The sequence below is a fragment of the Camellia sinensis genome, chromosome 5, assembly GCF_055761805.1.
Source record: "Camellia sinensis isolate YWXY chromosome 5, ASM5576180v1, whole genome shotgun sequence".
NCBI classification, from domain to species: domain Eukaryota; kingdom Viridiplantae; phylum Streptophyta; class Magnoliopsida; order Ericales; family Theaceae; genus Camellia; species Camellia sinensis.
The window spans coordinates 202,574,963-202,592,088 of NC_138965.1; the positions used below are offsets into that span (position 1 = coordinate 202,574,963).

Consider the following 17,126-nt stretch of genomic DNA (forward strand, 5'->3'; position numbering starts at 1 on the left):
TTGCAACTCTGAACTTCCTATTATCAAGTAAAAGTGCATAAAGAAGTGTAGGAAAAATCCCTAACTCAAGCCAAGAAGCTTTCAAATTTTTTGGCAACAGAAATTAAATCTGCTCGGAGTCAAACGACGCCTTTTCCGCCCTCTACGTTTTGATCCAAAGCACTAGGAGTCAAAAATGACTTGTAGTAGATCAAACCCATGAAAAACTAGCATTGGAACCCTTTCTCTTTTCTTTCTCAAGGCAATCTCCAAGAACTCCCAAAAGATGAAAAGAAAGTCCTTTTGGTTACTATTTATAGTTAGGTTACTATTCATAGATATTTCATAAACAAATATCTAACTATATATATATATATATATACACTTATATATATATATATATATATATATATAAATTTAAAAATACATTTCAACATCTTTAATGACAAAAGTAAATATAATATTTTCTCACCACAAAATATATTTCGTTTAATGGTACACACCATATATATTCACAACTCTTTTATGGTAGTCAAATAATAATAATAAAATCACAACACTATTACATGGTTACTAACGGATCACAATTCAATCAATTGGGTCCAAAATGAATGGAGTTTAATAATTTAAAATAAATCCCCAATTGATTTATCTCAAATTATAGTCCGAACACCCAAAACTCAATTTTAAATTCTGCTATAAATTAAACTCAACACTAATCAGTCCGTGAATTTTCATAAAATAAATACTCATAATTAAATTCTGAAATTTTTATCCAACGTGCCAGACTCATACGGGAACAATATATAAAAATTTCATAATTTTCTGAGATCGGAAACTATTTTAAAAAAATACAAAACCGAACTGTTTTCACCCAAAATTTACACGACAATCAAATTCAAAAATTTGCTCAATTAAATTATGCGCTAGCTATTTAAAGAAAAAAATTGGGTCATTACAGAGTCCAAATTGTGGGGCTTTCATTCGAGCTTCCGAAAGGAGGCGCGAAAAAGGCGAGCTACACTATTTTAATAACTTTTTGGTTTTTTGACTAAAATATGAGGTAAAAAAAATTAGTATGTTTGGAATGACTTTTTGCTTTTCGATGAAAAGTTATGCAAAAAGTAGAGAGAAAAAAAATCTTTCACTTTTTGGTATAGCTTATAGGTTTTTTGATTTTTTTAGTAACCTTTTTACTTTTAGGCTAAAAGTATTGAATGTCAAACGACGCCTCAATAAAAAATATTATTTTAGATATTTTATGTTTATATACATTGAGTTTAATAATTAAAATATTTTCTTTCTCTTTTTTTTTTGTGTCAATTTTACTTAACAAAAATAGACGAATTGTTTAAATTGAAAGCAAATCAAGATATTGGGGTTTAAATTACTAAAATTAAAAACTCATGCTTTATTTTGTTACAAGCCTTAAACTCTAGTATTTTTTTTGTTTGTAATTGTCTCTTTTATTTTTTTACTAGTTAAAATATCAAAAAGGTAATTCTTTATTTTGCCTAATTCATTTTTTATCTTTGTACACGTTATTTTTTATTTTACTTAATTATAGGCACAGATTGTTTAAGGAGTCACTTAAGGCTTTTGAAATGTAACTAGATTTGAAGAATTTTGTTAAAATAACTGTAATAATAGCTAACCTGTTTGAATGACTAAAATATAATAATACTAGCTATTATGGCTAACAAGTCTCATTTATGGAGTCTCTTGGATCTAATAGAATTAGTATAATGTATATATTTTAAGAAAAAATGCTTATCAGGGTACTTTTAAAAAAAAAAAATCAATAAAAATTTTTATACATATTAATAATTAAATTTATAAAAAATTTCCTTATTTTGTAAATATTTTATAAAAATTCTCCTGGGTATAATTTCTCCTATATTTTATCTTGTTTATTCTTTTTTTATATTTTTATTTTAATTTATTTTTTTATTTTAGCTATTTATTCAAATATTACTCATTTTATAGAATGTCACATCAATAATAAAGATGGAGGCAAATTATTATAAACGACAAATAGATATTTCCTAACCTTTTAAGGAGAAATTATTCAACACTTCCGGAACATCACTTGGTTATACTCCAAGCCAATCACTAATTACTTAGCCCCATATTGTTCACCAATAATTAGTATGTTTGCAATGACTTTTTGATTTTTTACGAAAAGTTGTGCAAAAAGCAGAGAGAAAAAAAATCTTTGACTTTTTGGTATAGATTACATGCTTTTTGATTTTTTAGGTGTCATTTGGGAAGTGGGTTGGCTTTTGGCTTTTTTGGCGATTTTAGCCTAGGGCTAAAAAGCCTGGTTTGGAAAGTGGCTTTTTTAACTTTTTTTGTGAGAGAAAGAATGTAATGATTATAAGTTGGATGTGATGTTTTGTCTTATTGGGCTAAAAAGTTTATTTTGTTTTTTTTTTGGCTATTTTAGCCAAAAAAGTCCCAAAACCATCTTCCCAAACAGAGGCTTAGGGTTCGTTTGGGAAGTGGGTTGGTTTTTGATTTTTTGGGATTTTTTGACTTTTTTGACTTTTTTGTGAGGGAAAGAATGTAATGATTATAGATTGGATATAACATTTTGTCTTATTAGGCTAAAAAACTTATTTTGTCTTTTTGTAGCTGAAATAGCTCCAAACCCAACTCAACCCAAATTGCCAAAGGAACTCTTTAGTAATTTTTTTACTTTTAGGCTAAAAGCATGCCAAACGATGCCTCAATAAAAAATAATATTTTAGACATTTTATGTTTATATATATTGAGTTTAATAATTAAAACATTCTCTCTTTTTTTTTTTTGTCGATTTTACTTAACAAAAATAGACAAATTGTTTAAATTGAAAGAAAATCAAGAGATTGGGGTTTAAATTAATAAAATTAAAAACTCATGCTTTATTTTGTTACAAGCCTCAAACTCTAGTATTTTTTTTTTTTTTGTAATTGTCTCTTTTATTTTTTTACTAGTTAAAATATCAAAAAGGTATTTCTTTATTTTGCCTAATTTATTTTTTATCTTTGTACACGATATTTTTTATTTTACCTATTTATATACACAGATTGTTTAAAGAGTCACGTAAGGCTTTTGAAATGTAACTAGAATTGAAGAATTTTGTTAAAATAACTATTATAATAGCTAACGTGTTTGAATGACTAAAATATAATAGTACTAGCTATTATGGCTAACAAGTCTCATTTATAGAGTCTCTTGAGTCTAATAAAATTACTATAAGGTATATATTTTAAGAAAAATTGCTAATCGGGGTAGTTTTAAAAAAAAATTAAATCAATGAAAAATTTTATACATATTAATAATTAAATTTATAAATAATTTATTATTTTGTAAATATTTTATAAAAATTCCATTGGGTGTAACTTCTCCTATATGTTATCTTATTTATTCAATTTGTATATATTTATTTTAATTTATTTTTTTATTTTAACTATTTATTCAAATACTACTCATTTTATAGAATGTCACGTCGATAATAAAGATGAAGGCAAATTATTATAAATGACAAATAGATATTTCCTAACTTTTTAAAGGGAAATTATTCAATACTCCCGTAACATCACGTGACCATACTCCAAGTCAATCAATAATTAAAGAGTATTGATTGAGACCCCACCCCCACAAGACCTCCACAAGATGCCACAAATCTGGATCACCCATAATGTGGACTCCGCACATACATGGAGGGCAAGGATCACTTTGAAGGTGTGGAGGTCATTCCCAAAAGGGATCCCAAACATTTCCCATAATTTTACAATAATGTTTGGTAGTTTAAATTTTTATGACTTAAATGTCTTAAAATGATGTCGTTTTGGGAGTAAAATGACGTCTTTTTGATACATTTGAGTCATTCAGACCAAATAAATTCGAGTTACCAAACAGTTTTGATTATTTTAACCTTCTGGTTGGCTGGGTTGGCTATTTTCACCCTTGCATTCACTTTCCAAACACCGCCAAAAATATTTCATTACACCCGCTATTTCTCCTTTCCCGACGCACTACCCTCCTTTGGTACTCGCCCTAACCCCTCTTTGCTGTCACTTTCTCCTTCAGCACTTAATTTTCATTTGTTTTTTCACGTTCTTCTTATCCCTATTATACATATGAAAAACTTAGATCTATGATAAGTCTTCATATTAGGGCTACAATCTACTACTTTCTAAACTTGAGAGAGTTTTGCAGTGCAAGTACTATAGAGCGATCATGGTATTAATGGGATTGCAGTTCTAAAAGGTTGTGGTGTAAGTAGGGAAGTTGGAGGGATCAAGATGGTGAGAGAGTTTTTTTAAAAAAAAAAAATTCTAAAACAAGTTTTTGAAAATCAAACCAAACATAAATGTGTTTCCATTGCTTAATTTGCGTTTTGGAATTAAATAATATTGCAAAGTGTATCTATTATATTTGGGCGAATTACACTAATGGTCCTTATAATTTGGAGCTTGTGTCACTGTGGTCATTAATTTTTTAATTGTGACACATTTGACCCTAAATTTTAAATCTTATTCCGAATAAGGACAATTGAAGATATCATTGCTTAATTCAAGGGCAAAATTATTAATTTGATAAAATATAAATTAATTTGACAAAAATTAAAATCAAAAAAATATTTTTAAATGGTCACCTGATTGTTATGTTTGTGCAAACTTGTGAATGATAAATTACGAATCTTTTGTGATAAATCAATGGAAAATATAAGACGCAGGTCATTCACAAGAAAAACATAACCACTTTTGAAGAAAAAAAATCATTTATGAACTCGAATGCAGCTCTCGTTTTTATTTTTCTTTTCTTGGTTTTGTTTACAAGTTTGAAGGGTCCAAAGCACTCTGGTGAAACAGATCAAATTAGGCAATATTGTTTTGTTCATCAATTCTGACAATCAGATTTGCCAACAATATGAAAATACTCAGTGCTCTCTTGAATTTCTTTCGCAGTAAAGCCAACAAGTAGTTAGCAGTCTTATTTTTTTATAAGTAGCCTACTAAATTTTGGGTCCGCTTTAATCATGATAATCTCATCCATTCAATTTTTTTTTATGCCTTCCCGTGCTAGAATATTATTCCTAGTATTTCCGTCAAGGTAACATCTTTTTTAGTTATGGGATTATATATTTTCATCCATTGATTTTCTTGTGTTAGAATATTATTCCTAGTATTTGTAGGAAAACTATTTAATAAAATAGCAAACTGTGTGTATTTAAAATTTAAAAAAGAAAACAATTGGAAATAAAATTCTAAAATAAATTTTAGAATGTAAACTTTATTTTTCCAAAAACCCAGAAAAGAATTATTTCTGAAAACAAAGGAAGGAAAGCAATTTCTTGTTCAAGTATAAAACTAGAACAAGAACACACACTGAATTACTTTAAATAAAAAACTTACAAATTATTGCTGTATAGAAATTAGGGGTGAGCAGCGGGATATACCGATCCGCCCAAACCGATCGAACCGAACTGATCCGCCGCATTTTGGACTGATGCGTGATGACAAGCGAATGGTTGTGGATTGATTTTTTCCAATCCACCTAGTTTTGGACGAATGACGGATTTGAGGTTCTTTTGGCCGCTACTGAACCGCCAAAACACGGGCACCTCTAGTAATTTGTAAGACTTTGTCTTTTAAATTTGTTTGGATATTTCATTTGTATTTTCAATTAAAAAAGAGTTTAAATATTTTGTTGAATATATTCTATTGAAAAAGAGTTTTCAACTTGAATATATTTTTCAAATTGAAAAAAATAAATGTATTATTTATCTATATTTTTTGTTTCTAAACTAACTCTAAAAATAATAAATAAAAAAGATGATATATGCTGGTTAGTTTTTGTTTTTAAAAATAGATATAGATGTAACAATACAGAGACATATAATCTCTACTACTGCTCTATTCATAGTTTTGGTGGTTTGAATTATTTTTATATTTTAAGAATCACATATTGTAATACTTTATGTAATACTTTTTTAAGTTATTGACTGTAATACTTTTTTTTTTGTTGAAGAAGTGCACAAGTTAAATTATATTGAAAATTTATAAAATTTTAAACCAACAAACTGATTTACATCTATCTGCCAATCTGTCAATCTGTTCAATCCACATCCGTCGGATTAGCGGACAAATGCGGATTGATTTTCTCTAATCCGCCAATCTGGCAGACGGATGGCAGATTGGAGGTTCTGTGGCCGTAACCGACCCGCGCTCACCCCTAATAGAAATGCAGAAAGGAAAGACAACCGAGGCGTGTGTTAGACACACTTTCCTTAAGATTGTTACGTCCTCGCTATGGTGCTCGAGAACAGATGATGCCAACCTCCCTGGATGCAACAACTATATTCCGGAATTGCAGCACTACAATCTGGGTCTAGCGAATAGACTGAGTTGTATCTCTCTCTTACAGAAAATTATAAGAACGATATGCAGAAGAGTAATACAGCGAAATGGAGAAAAAACGAATGAATGAATTGGTTGGAGAAGGTCTGAATTTATAAGCAAGATGGTGACTGTCAGGGTGGGTTTGGAAGCGCTCTGAATAGGTGCAACAATATGAAACCGCAAGACGTTTGGTGAATACCATCGCAACTATGATGATAAAAATTGCAGCAGTCATGGTGTAATAACCCTCACTTTGCCTTAGTCATGCTCACATGCATTTATATGTTTTTTTCTTGTTAAGTTGCATTCATAAGATTCTGTTTTGTTTTATCTAAGTGTTGTTGCATGCTTTGTTCCTTGTTTGGTGTGTGTTTAGCCGAGGTCATCTTAAGCCTAAGTCACACATTTGAACCTCTTACACCTAGGATCATCTTGGAACCACTTTGGTTGACCTCCACCTTCGTCTTGGTATATTGGCCGAGATATCATCATCTAGGCCGAGGTGTGCATCACCTAGGCCGAGATGTTATGATCTAGGCATCCTAGATCCTTGATCCTTGCACCTAGTGATCTTGTTCCTGCACTGGTATGACCTAGATCGAGGTGTGGCACATCTAGGCCGAGGTGTGGCACAGCTGGGCCATGTGTTATCCTTTCTAGCCGAGATCATTGAGACCTTACTTGCCGAAGCCTATGTCTTGACCCGAGGTCATTACCTGCCGGAGTACCCGTGTCACCTTACTTATTATATACACTTTGTCTTACACATGTCTTGTCTTTCAATCACCTTTTGAGGAGAACCAATCCGGTAGTGCCACGTGTCCCGACAGAGGGTTAAGTCAGCCAACAGAGAGAGAAAACATATCATTTCTATATCTTTGTTCTAGGAAGAGAGAGAAGCTCTAGGAAGAGGAAGAGAAGTTCTTGGAGAGGAAGTAGATTTCCAAGCTTGATCCTTAGAGTCTAAACTGTTTGATCCGAGTGTTGAGGTTAGATTCTTGATTTACTCTTGTTATTCTTTATGTTTATTCGGTCGCATTGCATGATCTAGCATGATTCATAAGCCATGCATTGGTTTAAAAGTTTGTTTTAGAAAGAGAAAATGATGTTCTTGTTTTCTTGAAATAAAACTATGTTTTAATCCGAAGTTTGTATCAAGATCCATATTTTTGTGTTTGTTTTTATAAGATCTTCAAGTGTGGGTACCAAGGTCCGTGTTTTTGAACTCATAGCATGAAATCTCAGATTTGTTATAACAAGTTATGATTTTAGCATTCATGTTCTTCATGTTCTTCAAGGAAGGAAACCCAGATTTCCAGACTTCACCTTTTCCTAGGTGTGGTCACTGAGACCACTCTTGCCTAGATTTGACACTTAGGCCAAGCATCGTATCTCACCTTGGCCTACCTTGCATGATCACTTGCACCATTAGTCTATCTTGCATGAGCACCTCGACAATCAGCCGTTCGCCGAAGCCTTGGTAACCACACCTCGGCCAAGGGGTGTGGGACCTTGGCAAAGACCTGGTTAGTACCCAACATGTTTTCCCCGAGATGAAAAACAGTGTTTTAACATCCAGCATGTTTTGCTTTGACTTGACCTAGTTTTGAAAGAGATGCCGGGATCATTTGCATTCATGTAAGGCTTGTTTTGAGAGTGCATTTCATATCCATCTTTGAGCATTCTTTCTTGTCTTCTTGAAGTGCATTCAGTAGACTTTGCCGTGTGTTTGTAGGACTTGGACCCTTGCTTTAACCCTGACGTCTGAAGAGCTATGTGAGTGGTATTTTTAATAAAGCTATGTTATAAAGTTTAGATAAAGCTTTGCTTCGTTTTGGAAAAGTATTTGATCAAGCATGAATGATTATCCCTAATTTTTGTATCAAGTATTATATTTGTTTTGATGACATTCTTAGAAAGTCCTTAGTGCCAGGGGACTATAATGTAATTGCACCCTTGTTTTGAAAATTCTTAGTGCCAGGGGACTATAATGCAACTGCACCCTTGTTCGAGATATCTTCCTTTGTTTTGCCACTGACGATTTTTTGCATGGGTTTGTTTGTCCGGAATGTCATCGTTTGGTATTATGTAGATGTTGTTAACATCCAAGAAGCTTTGAAAGATTTGATAGATGAACTTGGTTCATCCCTTTGATTTGTAAAGTTATGATATGTATTGTTTTGGAAAAGACCTCGAATATCATTCATTTAACCCTTTATTACTAATATCATTCACTGAGTATCCAAGCTCACCCTCTCCTTGTATATATATGTAGGTGTCGAGCAAGAAGGCGGTGATGCCTAGACGATTATTTGCAACATATTTTGGATTCATATTTTGTAGCATCTTGAAGACCATGCTTCTTAGCTTTGTATTTCATGTATTTTGTATATGTCGGCTTGAGAAGTCTTTTGATCAAGATGTAACATGCACTTTATGTTATTTGTATTCAAGTTGTAAAACTATGTTAAAATGTATATCATTTCATTTGATCTATGCACAGCTCTTATGGACTAATTAGATTTAAATATATTGCTTCCGCACATGTAAGTTCCATATATATACTCTGATTGTGTGTGAATCTTTGTAAGTTGGCCTTTGGTAATCTCGGATTACTGGCCATCATGGCACTATTCTACTAGGGGCGGAATGGGGTCGTGACACATGGCCCCCATGAAGAAAGGCAGGGGAAAATCCTTCACCATATCTACAAACACTCTAACTGCACAAGCAACAATGCCAGCCTTTGCCAAAATGGGGATTGCTGCTTTCCAGTGAGTGTCAGCAAGAAGAATTGCAGCCCTACTATTAGCCAAACCTATTGCGTAAGAAGCCTTAGCAAAATTGGATGTCGTAGTACAACTAGCTGCAGCAGAGACTCTAAAGACTGTCCTTGCCACATTTACCCCATACTCGCCTGATCGATCTGCAGTGTGGGCAACACGTGGTACCACTGATGAAAGGACATCCCCTGGAGCCGGAGGATCTCCATTATTATTGACACGTCCCATCTCCAAGTCTCCCTCACGAGGGGCATTCATACTACCAATGGCATCTCCACTAACATTGGCAAATCCGCTAGCACCTTCCTCATGAGGGACTTTTGATGAGGGTTGTGACAAAGAATTACCTATGATGAATGATCAAAAGATGCAAACAGTTAGGGGAGTGGTGGTATCTGGTTGCAAATCATTTCTTAACTGTATTTTTAGAAATAAAAATTACTTGCTGCAATTTCACTCACCAACCACGTCACCACAGTGGATAAAAAGTCAACAGCCCGTCCCCGAGTAATAGTACTTCTTTGCCAAACTCTTCAACGCTGCGTCCAACTTCTTCGCATCTATCTCGTGGTTATCAAACATGTTGAAAAAGAAGCAACAGTTTGAAATCTATCATGGTAAAGACATTTTTTTTTTTTTATCAACAAAAAACCTTTATTGACGAAAAAACCAAACGTGAAATGAAGTTACATCAAATAAAGGAAGGAGAGAGCAACAAGCATCATAGTAAACTAATCCAATTCCAATTAGGTTGGCACCGAGAAGAAAGCCCAATCATCTGCAGCTCTACCCTAGGAGTTTGGTGGGGAACCAAACCCGACAAGAGAAAAGACCAACAAGAGAAACAAAAAACAAATCACACCAGATTACAAAACCAGATTATAGCAGACACCTTAGGCCAGAACCATCCACACCAGCAACCAAAAACAATTCATAATGCAAACTTGAACCATCCACATACCGAGATATGGTGTACTCTGGACCCATGGATTCGGACAGAAAAGAGGAGAGAGTGAGAAGATAGAAAAAGAAATAGAATAGCAAGATGAATCGAATCAAGCATATATATATTAATTGAGGAAATCTCATATATATATATATATATATATATATATTAATTGAGGAAAATCTCCAATTTAATTGCGGAAATCTCATACCAGCATATATATATTATTTTGAAAATAATCTATTTTCTTTCCTATTCTAACCAATAGACATTTTTGCACATGGATAATAAATCATATCCTTGATATTCTTAATTGACTCCTATCAAACAAATTAAGTGAAACGTATTTCTAATTGTTGGTAAAAATATCAGAAAAAATTATATTTTATTGATAAAAAATACAAAGAAAATGAGATACAAATAGATCAGGCTGAGGCACGAATATCTCATTTTCTTTAAGGAGATCTAGCCATTGCGGTAAGAAGAACCCAAATACCGATGCAGCAGTCACAAAATTATGACTTGTCCCCTCCAGGATACAACAACCCGACCATTTGTCGTATGGTGCAAGCCAACTCTGCACAAGATGGTGAACCCAAAGCTCCACCAAGAAAAACACCATTCTTTGCTAGTAATCTCTCTTGTATAGAAAACAGTTGGTGTGTTGGTGAAGAAAATAGTAGAAAAGAGGAACTATTTATAGGCCACTAGGACATTACAAAATACATCAAAAAATAATAATGGCCATGAAACTAGAGAAAAGGGAGAGTATATCCAAATATTAACTCACCACCAAGTTCATGGAGTCTAATTAATCTCCATTTCATGAACAAGACCAAAGGACACCAAAATAATGAATGTCTATTCATAAACAAGATAAGATTCATGAACAAAATATATAAATAAATAAATAAATGATATTAAAATTGTCCAACAATTCTCCACTCATTTTAATATCAACAAGGACAAGAGAGATTACCAAACAAAGATAGACTAGTATGCATCATGAAGGTGTGCTCTATATTGAACCTTTATTAGTGAAATAGTAACCTCTACTCCAGAGTCAGTAGTAGTCTCAGACTTGAACTATGACTGCTTAGGGGAAATAAAGTATTACTGCTCACACATAATAATCCAAGTGTGGACATGAGCTTTTAATAGCCAGCACATTACGGCCTTGTGCTTATTCCAGTTTTCATGAGCATATTTGAGAATAAGCCTTGTTCTCATAGAAAGTGGCACCACTCTCATGCTCACATAGGTGAAATCTGTCAAGGATGTTCCTGTAATTTACATACCCCACTCAACAAGAGCTACAGAATTTCATTAAAAGTATAAAAACTCAACCTTCCAACATTACAGGACAAATGCACTTACATCATAGGGATGGATAACAAAATATTAAAGAATGCATTTTTACAACCACCATATGATTCGTTTTTCCCATTGAATCTAGTTACAAGATCTCTGGTCCCTAGGTTGGGTATCGTCATACATGGTTTATGATTTTATAGGCTTCAAACCCATCCATCTCGATGTATTTCAGACCCTATTTCTCGCCAAGGCCTTGGTTAACGGATCCGCAAAATTATCACAAGATTTTACATAATTCACAATTATGATGCCATTACTCAAATAGGATCTTACATTACTGTGTTTCCTTTGAATAGGTCTGGATGTACCATTATAAAAATGATTGTTCATTCTACCAATAGCAGCAAGGCTATCACAACGAATTAATACAAGAGGAATTGGTTTTTCCTAAAAAGAGATTTCATGTAACAAATCTCTTAACCAATTCGCTTCCTCACATGTTGAAGCTAACGCTAGAATTAGCAATTATAGTCTGTTTTTTAGACTTCCAACATATAGCACCACCACCTAAGGTAAAAATAAAACCCGAGGTAGAGAGTGAATCACCTGACAAAGTGTTCCAATTGGCATCACTATATCCCTCAAGTACCGTAGGATACTTGTTACAAACAAACCATAATTTTTGGTACTAGATAAATATCTCATAATTCTTCTCATGGCTAGCCAATTTTGGCTTGCCAGTAAACCTGCTAAGTACTCCAATAGCATATGCAATGTCAGGTCTAGTACAATCAGTAGCATATCTCAAACTACCAATCATGTTAGTATATTCTTTTTAATTAATCACTTCTTTTTTATTTGTTACAACAGATGAATGTATGCTTACATCAAAAGGAGTACCAACATGTTTACAGTCTAGAAAATTATATTTCTTTAAAACTTTCTCAACATAATGCGACTAATCAAAAAAAATGCCATCATTAGTCTTGGTAATTTTAATTCCCAAAATAAAATTGACTTCACCAAGATCTTTCATATCAAAGTGGCTATTGAGCATATTTTTAGTCTCATTTATGATATGCAAATTAGAGCCAAAGATAAGTAGATCATCCACATATAGGCTAATAATCACATGTGCATTCTCACAAGTTTTGTAATATATGCACTTATCACATTCATTAGTCTTATAGCCATTCTCAAGCATGCAGGAATCAAATTTCTCATGCCACTATTTAAGAGTTTGTTTTAAACCATAAAGGGATTTAGTTAGCTTACACACCTTGCTTTCTTGGCCAGGCTCCACAAAGCCTTCGAGTTGGTCCATGTAAATCTCCACATCTAGATCTCTATTTAAAAATGCTGTTTTCACATCCATTTGATGAATTTTTAAATCATGAATTGCAGTCACTGCTATCAATAGTCTAATGGATGTAATTCTAGTAACTGGAGGAAAAGTATCAAAGAAATTAAGATCAACTTATTGCTTAAAACATTTAGCGACAAGCCTCGCTTTATATTTATCTATAGTTCCATCCGGTTTAAGTTTTTTTACAAAGGACCCATTTACACCCAATAGTTTTACAACCTAGAGGTAAATCTACTAGCTTTCATGTTTTATTTGAAAGTAGTGAATCTATCTCATCATTTACAGTCTCTTTCCAGAAAATAGTATCAGGTAATGATAAAGCATCTTGCACCGTAAGAGGAATTTCTTCCACATTGTAAAGATAATAATCAGGGCCAAAATCTTTTTCAACTCTAGCTCGTTTACTCCTCCTTGGTTGAATTTGAAAATTTTCTTGTTCTTGAAAAACTTGAGATGGAGTAGAAGAGCTAGGTACGGATAAAATATTTTCAGAAATTATTTGACCCCCACTATTTCTAGATTTGAAAGGAAATTTATTTTCACGAAAAATAGCATCTCCTAATTCAAAAATAATATTATTTTCCATGTCAAAAAATCTATAAGCTGTACTATGCAACGCATACCCAAGAAAAGCACAGGTGGTAGCTCGTTCACCCAATTTAGGTTGTTTAGGATCTGCAAGACTCACAAAAGCTAAACAACCCCAAACCCTCATATAACCTAGATTTGGTTTATACCCCCGCTACAACTCATAAGGTACAATTTTAGTCTTTTTGTGTGGTACTCTATTTATTACATGGCAAGCTGTCAAAATAGCCTTGCCCCAAAGATTTGAGAGAGCACCTGAATCAATAAGCATAGCATTCGCCAAGTCAATTAACGTTCTATTTTTTCTTTTAGCTACGCCATTAGATGAAGGTGAATATGGTGGAGTAATCTCATAAATAATTCCCAATGACTGAACAAAAAAGTTGAATCCAAGAGATTCAAACTCCCGGCCTCTATCACTTCTAATTCTCTTAATCTTTTTACCAAATTAATTTTCCACTTCAATAAAGAATTTTTAAATTTCTCAAAAGCATTACTTTTATTTTTTAATAAAATATACGTTTGTGTATTTTGAAAAATCATCAATAGAATTGATAAAATATCAGTTACCACCCCGAGTTAAAATTCCTTCAAACTCACACAAATCAACATGGAATAATTTTAGCAATTCGGTATTTTTTTTCAACACTTTTATGAGGCCTTTTGGCAATTTTTGCTTTACTGCAAACTTCACATTTCTCAATTTTTTTTGTCACTTTAGGAATTAATCCTAGACTACTCATGATTCTCACATATTTACTGTTAATATGACACAAGCGAACAGGGCAAAAAATTAATAGAAGACAAAGTGTAAGTAATAATCATAAAATTAATAAGGAAATTTAAGAGATAAAAATGACATTTATACTCATTTGTATTATAGGAAGCCACTTTTGCTTCATGTGCCTCGTAGTCTTCATCATTCATCTCCTCGGTTGAGATTTTGTTTGGGTTCTTCTCGATAAGAACATATGCAACTTTCAAAAGACTAAGGTAAAAAAAACTTTTCCTTTTCACCTCTTAAAATGAACTCCCTTGAACTTGAAAGGCTTGTTGAGATCTCCAATTCTATCATTGATTTTTTCTGGTAGTTGATCCATGGTTGATCTCCTTAAAATTGTTGATGAAAATATCAGAAAAAAATTATATTTTATTGATAAAAAATGCAAAGAAAATAAGATACAAATAAATCAGGCTGAGGCATGGATATCTCGTTTTCTTTAAGGAGATCAAACCCACTGCGGTAGAAAGAACCCAAATAACGATGCAACAGTCACAAAATTATGACTTGTCTCCTTCAAGATACAACAGTCCGACCACTTGTCGTATGGTTCAAGCCAACTCTACACAAGATGGTGAACCCAAATCTCCATCAAGAAAAACACCATTCTTTGCTAGTAATCTCTCTTGTATAGAAAACAGTTGGTGTGTTGGTGTGTTGTTGAAGAAAAGAGTAGAAGAGAAGAACTATTTATAGGCCACTAGGACATTACAAAATACATCAAAAAATAATAATGATCATGAATCTAACTCACCACCAAGTTCATGAAATCTAATTAATCTTCATTCATGAACAAGACAAAAGGATACCAAAACAATGAATCTCCATTCATGAACAAGATAAGATTCATGAACAAAATATATAAATAAATAAATAAATAAGTGATATTAAAATGGTCCAACACTAATCAATGACAAAAGTTCAAATCAATAAAAATACAATAAAATTATGATTTTTTTTCTTCTAACAATATAAATAGAAATGGTGTGTCACATTTAAAATGAATTTGATTTACAAAATTTAAATTTGGATTAATTATTTAAATTAATTGTTTGTCTCTCTTAATAAAGAATGGCCATATCAAATTAAATAGTACATATATAGTAGGTATAACAAAAATGATTTGTTAACAAGAAGATTTTTGCCAGATTTTTGCAAGATTAATTATTTAAATTAATTGTTTGTCTCTCTTTATAGTAGGTATATCAATTTGTTTTTGCTCTTCCTTTTGTATGATGTTTGTATGTACAAACCCCAATATCTGTTTCAGTAGCAACACTTTTATGGTTGCAATCAGCATTTACACACTAGTATAATTTCTTGGGGAAGGAAAGAGATATAGTCTCAGTTATGAGGGGAGAGTTTTTAACCATCTATTTCTTTCTATTTAATTTTGCTAATTCTTTTTGTAAGATTTTATCATCATAATTGGCAAAAGAAGAGAGACTAGAGTTGTCAACCTTTGTAATTGTCTTTCAGAATTGAGGCTGGGGAACAATCATATAAGCTGTCTGGATTGTTTTAGGCGTTTAATTTTATGTAAGCAAAAAGTTTTATGGTTTGCCGCTCGGTCTAGGACATTGTTGGTTTGTGAGAGTGGTGATTGTGGGAATAATCATGGTTGTTTGCTTTCACTGTAGATAAGGAAGAAGAGAGGAGAACGAGAGAAAGGCGAGCATTGGTAAGGCAGGGCTGGTCATAACAGACATAGATGGAAGAAGGAATAGTTATTTGGTAAAACTACATTTTAAGAGAGCTTTTTTGTATTTTGACTATATTACTAGTTTATTTTAATTTTTGTCTTGGAAAAGATAAGTTGGCTTTTTATTGAATTTTTATGTTGTGTAATGTATTTGAAATGATGCTGAGATGCTAAATAACAAAAATATTCCTACAAAATAATCGAAATTTCCAAACAAGGCCTGCAAAAACAGGGGTAAAAATGTTAATTTGTGAACTATTCTAATTTTCTCGATGATTTGCACAAGCATTTAACTCTGTTTTTCATTTTTTTTTTTTTTTTTTTTTTTTTTCAGATCATATGAATCTGGGTATTTCGTTTCTTGTTTTCTAGGCTAATATTCCAAAAAAGTTTTGATTTATCTTTTATTGGGGGTTTTTGGATAGTGCTAGAGAATGACTCGAAAAAACAAAAAGCGAAGCAAAATGATGAAGTTCTTTAATCCGAAGCTCTATGTGGAACACATATATATAATGGTTTTCAAAGTTCTCTGATTGCTTTGCTTAGATTTTACTATTTTAGTATGTGATTGCCTAGTTAGTTATAATTGTATTTTCATTGTGAATGTAATTATGAAAATGTTTTGATTCATTATTGGGTTTTTGGGTTGTGCTAGAGATGATTTGAAAAAACATAGAGCCAAGTGAAATGATGTTCTTTAATCTGAAGCCGCCATGTGGAACACAAACATATATATATATACTAGCGGTAACCCATGCGATGCACGAGAAAATAGATTATTTATATTTTGCGTGATAAATAAATCATCTTAATCTTAAATTATATCTTAATAGCGACAAACCATGATATTAAGCCATCTGGATAGATGTTAACAATAATTAACCCACAAAATTTCACAATAAAATTTGATATGCATAAGAAATTATTAATTATAAAAACTATTGAGAATAATAGTATCATAATCACTTAATAACATAAATAACCTTTTGTTTTTGTTGATCAGCAAAAAGAAATATTTATTGATGCAACAAACACAGTATGAAATATTACATCAATAAGGGGAGCTTACAGCTAAACAGAAGCTCCCAGCGCCAGTTGGTGAGGAACCAACAACAGAAAGCAAGAAAAAAGACAAACAGATAGAGAGCTAGACTACGGCTTCGAACTAAGAGACCAAACAAATGACTATCCAGCAAGGAAGCAGAATTCAACCAGCAGGCTAAATCCCAAATAGTTCAGCCCAAAAACCATCTAAATACCTCCTGATCTGTACAATAA

At 32.5% G+C, this 17,126-nt stretch overlaps 1 non-coding gene across 1 annotated transcript; it reads left to right on the forward strand.

The window, feature by feature from the left end:
- Positions 1 to 16,306: 16,306 nt before the first annotated feature.
- Positions 16,307 to 16,386, forward strand: LOC114323444 (small nucleolar RNA R160). Its single transcript, XR_003651171.1, has one exon. It is a non-coding gene; the product is annotated as a small nucleolar RNA R160 (small nucleolar RNA).
- Positions 16,387 to 17,126: the final 740 nt, after the last annotated feature.